Source organism: Papio anubis, chromosome 11, assembly GCF_008728515.1.
Source record: "Papio anubis isolate 15944 chromosome 11, Panubis1.0, whole genome shotgun sequence".
Taxonomy (NCBI): Eukaryota; Metazoa; Chordata; class Mammalia; order Primates; family Cercopithecidae; genus Papio; species Papio anubis.
In genome coordinates this window covers 12,895,490-12,901,489 of record NC_044986.1, presented here as the reverse complement: position 1 = coordinate 12,901,489, position 6,000 = coordinate 12,895,490, and positions in this window count along the sequence as shown.

The following is a 6,000-nucleotide window of genomic DNA, read 5'->3' as shown; positions in this document are numbered from 1 at the left end:
CAAAGAGAATCAAATACCTAGGAATCCGGCTTACAAGGGATGTGAAGGACCTCTTCAAGGAGAACTACAAGCCACTGCTCAACAAAATAAAAGAGGACACAAACAAATGGAAGAACATACCATGCGCATGGATAGGAAGAATCAATATCATGAAAATGGCCATACTGCCCAAGGTAATTTATAGATTCGATGCCATCCCCATTAAGCTACCAATGACTTTCTTCACAGAATTGGAAAAAACTACTATAAAGTTCATATGGAACCAAAAAAGAGCCCATATTGCCAAGACAATCATAAGCCAAAAGAACAAAGCTGGAGGCATGATGCTACCTGACTTCAAACTATACCACAAGGTTACAGTAACCAAAACAGCATGGTACTGGTACCAAAACAGAGATACAGACCAATGGAACAGAACAGAGCCCTCAGAAATAATACCACACATCTACAACCATCTGATCTTTGACAAACCTCAGAAAAACAAGAAATGGGAAAAGGATTCCCTGTTTAATAAACAGTGCTGGGAAAACTGGCTAGCCTCAAGTAGAAAGCTGAAACTGGATCCCTTCCTTACACCTTATACAAAAATTAATTCAAGATGGATTAGAGACTTAAATGTTAGACCTAAAACCATAAAAACCCTAGAAGAAAACCCAGGTAATACCATTCAGGACGTAGGCATGGGCAAAGACTTCATGTCTAAAACACCAAAAGCAACGGCAACAAAAGCCAAAATTGACAAATGGGATCTAATTAAACTAAAGAGCTTCTGCACAGCAAAAGAAACTACCATCAGAGTGAACAGGCAACCTACAGAATGGGAGAAAATGTTTGCAATCTACTCATCTGACAAAGGGCTAATATCCAGAACCTACAAAGAACTCAAACAAATTTACAAGAAAAAAACAACCCCATCAAAAAGTGGGCCAAGGATATGAGCAGACATTTCTCAAAACAAGACATTCATACAGCCAACAGACACATGAAAAAATGCTCATCATCACTGGCCAGCAGAGAAATGCAAATCAAAACCACAATGAGATATCATCTCACACCAGTTAGAATGGCAATCATTAAAAAGTCAGGAAACAACAGGTGCTTGAGAGGATGTGGAGAAATAGGAACACTTTGACACTGTTGGTGGGATTGTAAACTAGTTCAACCATTATGGAAAACAGTATGGCGATTCCTCAAGGATCTAGAACTAGAAGTACCATATGACCCAGCCATCCCATTACTGGGTATATACCCAAAGGATTATAAATCATGCTGCTATAAAGACACATGCACACGTATGTTTATTGTGGCACTATTCACAATAACAAAGACTTGGAATCAACCCAAATGTCCATCAGTGACAGACTGGATTAAGAAAATGTGGCACATATACACCATGGAATACTATGCAGCCATAAAAAAGGATGAGTTTGTGTTCTTTGTAGGGACATGGATGCAGCTGGAAACCGTCATTCTCAGCAAACTTTCACAAGAACAGAAAACCAAATACTGCATGTTCTCACTCATAGGTGGGGACTGAACAATGAGATCACTTGGACTTGGGAAGGGGAACATCACATACAGGGGCCTATCACGGGGAGGGGGGAGGGGGGAGGGATTGCATTGGGAGTTATACCCGATGTAAATGACGAGTTGATGGGTGCTGACGAGTTGATGGGTGCAGCACACCAACATGGCAGAAGTATACATATGTAACAAACCTGCACATTATGCACATGTACCCTAGAACTTAAAGTATAATAATAATAATAAAAATATAAAAAATAATAATAAAATAAAATAAAATAAAATTCTACTAGAAAAAAGAAAATAAATAATAAAGATTACAGCAGAAATAAATGAATTTGAAATGAAGAAAACAAAAGCTCAACAAAAAAAACTGTTACTTTCTTTTGAAAAGATAAACAAAATTGATAAACCATTAGCCAGACTAATTAAGAAAAACAGAGAGACAAGACTCAAATAAACAAAATCGGAGATGAAAAAGGAGACAATATACCTGATACCACAGAAATTCAAAGAATTGTTAGTGGCAACTATGAGCAATTATATGCCAATAAATTTGGAAATCTACAAGTGTGTAAATTCCTGGACACATACAACTTACCAAGACTGAATCATGAAAAAATCCAAAACCTGAACAGACCAATGACAAGTAATGAGAACAAGGCTGTAATAAAACGTCTCTCCGCAAAGAAAAGCCCAGAACCTGATAGCTTCACTGCTGAATTCTACCAAAGCTTTTTTTTTGAGATGGGGTTTCGCTCTATCACCCAAGATAGAGTGCAGTGGTGCCATCTTGGCTCACTGCAACTTCCGCCTCCTGGGTTCTAATGAGTCTCCTGCCTCAGCCTCCTGAGTAGCTGGGATTACACAGGTGCATACCACCATGCCTGGCACACACCTGTAATCCCAGCTACTCAGGAGGCTGAGGCAGGATAAGTTATTTTTGTGTGTGTGCATGTTTTTAGTAGAGATGGGTTTTCACCATTTTGGACAGGCTGGTCTTGAACTCCTGACCTCTGCTGATCTGCCCACCTCGGCCTCCGAAAGTGCTGGGATTACAGGCATGAGCCACGGCCCTTGGCCCCTACCAAACTTTTAAAGAAGAGCTAGTACCAATCCTACTCAAACTATTCCAAAAAATGCAGGAGGGGGGAATACTTCCAAACTCATGTCATGAGGCGAGTATTACCCTGATACCAAACCAGACACAGGCACATCAGAAAAAGAAAACTACAGGCCAATATGCCTGATGAATACTGATGCAAACATCCTCAACAAAATGCTTAGCGAATTGAATTCAGCAACATATTAAAAAGATCGTTCATCATGACCAAATGGGATTTATCCTAGGGATGCAAGGATGGCTAACATATACGAATCAATTAATGTGATACTTCATATCAACAGAATGAAGGACAAAAACAATATGATCATTTCAGTTGATGCTGAGAAAGCATTTGGTAAGGCTCAACATCCCTTCGTGATTAAAAACTCTAAAATAAACTGGGTATAGAATGAACATACCTCAGTATAATAGAAGCCATATACAATAGACCCATACTGAATGGGAAAAAACTGAAAATCTTTCTTCTAAGATTGGGACCATGACAAGGATGCCCACATTTACCACTGTTATTCAACATAGTACTGGAAGTCTTAGCTAGAGCAATCATGCAAGAGAAATAATGAAGAGCATTTGGATTGGAAATGAAGGAGTCAAATTATTCTTGTTTGCAGATAATATGATCTTATATTTGGAAAAACCTAAAGGCTTCACCAAAAGACTATTAGAACTGATAAACAAATTCAGTAATGTTCCAGGATACAAAATCAACATACAAAAATCAGTAACATTTCTATATGCCCACAGTGAACAATCTGAAACAGAAATTAAGAAAGCAACCCCATTTGCAATAGCTACAAATAAAATAAAATACCTGGGAATTAACTTAAGCAAAGAAGTAAAAATCTCTACAATGGAAACTATAAAACACTGCAAGAAATTGAAGATACCATAAAATGGAAAAACATTCCATGTTCATGGATTGGAAGAATCAATATTGTTAAAATGTCCATACTACCCAAAGCAATCTACGGATTTAGTATAATCCCTATCAAAATATAAATGACATTCTTCACAGAAATAGAGAAAATAATTCTAAAATTTATGTGGAACCACAAAAGACCCAGAATAGCCAAAATTATCCAAATGCAAAAAGTACAAAACTGGAGGAATTACATTACCTGACTTTATACCACAGAGCTGTAGTAACCAAAATGGCATGGTACGGGCAATAAAACAGACAAATAGACCAATGGAACAGAATAGAGAACCCAGTGGTAAATCCATACATCTACAGTGAACTCATTTTTGACAAAGGTGCCAAGAACCTACATTGGGGAAAAGACAGTCTCTTCAGTAAAGGATGCTGGGAAAACTGACTATCCATCTACAAAAGAATGAACTAGAACTCTATCCCTTTCCCTATACAAATATCAAATAAAAATGGAGTAAAGACTAAAGACCAAGACCTCAAACTATGAAGCTACTCAGAGAAAATATTGAGGAAGCTCTCCAGGATATTGGAATGGGCAAAGATTTCTTGAGTAATAACCCACAAGCCTAGGCAACCAAAGCAAAAATGGACAAATGGAATTTCATCAAGTTAAAAAGCTTCTGCACAGCAAAGGAAGCAGTCAACAGAGTGAAGAGACAACCTACAGAATGAGAGAAAATATTTTCAAACTACCCATCTGATAAGGGATTAATAACCAGAACACATAAGGAGCTCAAACTCGGTATGAAAAAATCTAATAATCCAATTAAAAATGGGCAAAAGATCTGTATAGGCATTTCTCAAAAGAAGATATACAGATGGCAAACAGGTATATGAAAAGGTGCTCAGTATCATTGATCGTCAGATAAGTGCAAACCAAAACTACAATGAGATATCATCTCACCCCAGTTAAAAGGGCTTTTTGTTTTCCCCAAAATTCAGGCAACAAGAAATGCTGGAGAGGACTGCAGGCATCTGTGGAATCATCCTATCTTTAAAGTCACCTTCCAATTATTTTCTTAAAACCATTGACAAACATATAAACTGGTTAATCTTTCTAAATATTGTCTCATTACAAAAGTCTCATTATTTTCCAGATTAAGTAGAAATCATTGAATAAAAATAACTACAAATTATTTAAAAACAAACAAACAAAAATGATCAAATGATCTGGAACATTTTCTTCCCAAGCAAAAGTAGTTGAAAGTTCATTCCTGAGCTGAGGCAGACAAACCATTTGATTTTCTTTAAGGCAAATCACAGGTAAACGTGGATTTAGATTGTGTCTGTTCTAGCAAACTCTTTATTCATATGAAAAGGGCCTACATAAATATCAGTTCAAAGGAGAGACATATGCTTTGGATAAACCAGGGAAGTTAGTTTGCTTCTGAAACAATATCAGTAGGTTGAGTATTAGATAGACCAAAGAAGATGTCATTCGTCACCTGGAAGGTTGAGAGAGAAAAATCCGTTGAAAACTGAAGATGGAAGAGACTGATACTGCTGTTTTGATTTTATGAGAGTCTAGAGGTGAGAGTTATAACCAGGCATTCCCTGTTGTAGACATTTGCCAATTTATGCCCTCATGTTGCAATGAATCTTCAGAAGGACTAAGCATGGATGCTATTATTAAAGCTAATTAAATTGCTCTGAATTATAGCTTATCCAGGGTATTAGCTAACAGAATGGTCATCATAATGTCTGGAAGAAATAAATAGATGGGGATTGGTTGAGTAAGGAATTCCACTGATTGGGTTTTTTGTTATTGTTCACTTCAAAAATAAGCTCTCTGGAAATACTAGAAATTAAGACCCCTGCACTTTATCTCTTAGTAGTGTTGCATAATAATGGTCTGACCCATGTTCCTTGCTGAGAAGCAGGAACTGATTTTCTTGTCTAGTTTTTTAAAAAATCACATTTGCCAAAGTAATTAAATGAAAGGTTAATTGACAACAAACTTCCTATTACACTATAGTCACAGCTTGCATATGAAATAGCGTATTTTGTTTCTCTTTTTGCATTTCAATATGGCAAAACCATTGAGGTCTGAGGGACAGGCAGAGAGCAGATTAGTTTCCAGGCCCTAAACAATAACCAGAAAATGGCTTGTAATGAAAATCCAAGCTAAAGATCATCATTATGATAAGAAAAGGGAGATGTAATGAACCCAACAGCATCATCTATAGGAAAAGTAATTTAAAATGTTCACATAAAGTACAGCTAGTTTGGAGTGCAAATGAGCAGGGAAAGGTTTTTGGAATCCATTTGGATGCATGTGGAACGCACTTGAAAGTGATATTGTATCAGACTAGATATATATGTGTGTTTGTGTGTGTGTGCACAAATGGATGCCTGAGTCATATATATATGTGTGTATATATAGGCATAGATGTATATATGTGTGTATATATGCATAGAT